The following is a 1066-nucleotide window of genomic DNA, read 5'->3' on the forward strand; positions in this document are numbered from 1 at the left end:
CTAGAGCTACGACCTGAAGATCACTGATTTGACCTTGTTTTTTTCTGAATTCCCAGTTGTCTTGAAAGCACCATAAATCCATAGAATGACAGACTTTGATGACAAAGTTTGATGACAAAATTTGCCCACGAAGGACCGCCGTGCCACCTTCCTGTTCAAGTGAGCACAGCACAACAAGGTGAGTCTAAAAATGTATTGTATGCTGCTACATAAATTATGTAATATGCCAGGGAGATATGTATACTGTAGCTAAGAAAGTAATACTATCTGTATGTTGTGTAGTAAGCTGTTAGTAGCCCATGTGCTTCACCCTAATAATTTGGTATATTTTTCCCTCTTAATTTCGACTACAGTTCTGACTTGGTGTACAGGGAGAACACTAAGAACGGCCCATGTTCTGAATTCTGTCGCTGTACATTTAAATAGTGCTGAACAAATAGTTATATTGACTARGTTCGTCCTAGCTCACTCATTAATGTCTTAATCGGAATTACGGATTGCCTCTTATCCGCTTGTCGTCCCCTTATGCCATAGTTTTTACATCTCAATTGTCATTAGAAACCACATTTGTTTAATTGTTTAAGCAAGTCAGTCATATCAGCTATGTTTTTAAAAGGCAGTAAATGAGGCTGAAATGAACTGTTTCACTGCCAGACAAGGGTCCGCTGAAAGCCMGGTGTAACGGTGGTAAGGTGTTTCTGTTGTAAGGGACTGCTTTTGGGACATCTTTGTGTAGGCCCTAACAGTTTGTGGGCATCATTTGTTACCGTTATAGTGCAATTCATGTATTGTTTAGTGTTGTGTAGTGGCTTTGCTGGCATGCATCCCCAATTGTTTTGGTTTGTTTGCCCCACCAAGATTTACATGCTAAAATCGCAACTGGTGTTTTACATTTTTATGGAATAGTGGTGTGTGGGGTTAGTTGGTGATGCCATTTTTTTTTATTTCGCCGTCCTTTTAATAAAAAATGTAACGATCACACACTACCGCACAGTAGGTGGCGGCATGCACAAATAAATGTGGGAACGTCATTATACCAAAGAAGAAGACGAAACTCCGCCCGTCT

The sequence above is a fragment of the Salvelinus sp. IW2-2015 genome, linkage group LG7 (assembly GCF_002910315.2).
Source record: "Salvelinus sp. IW2-2015 linkage group LG7, ASM291031v2, whole genome shotgun sequence".
In the NCBI taxonomy this organism is placed as follows: Eukaryota; Metazoa; Chordata; class Actinopteri; order Salmoniformes; family Salmonidae; genus Salvelinus; species Salvelinus sp. IW2-2015.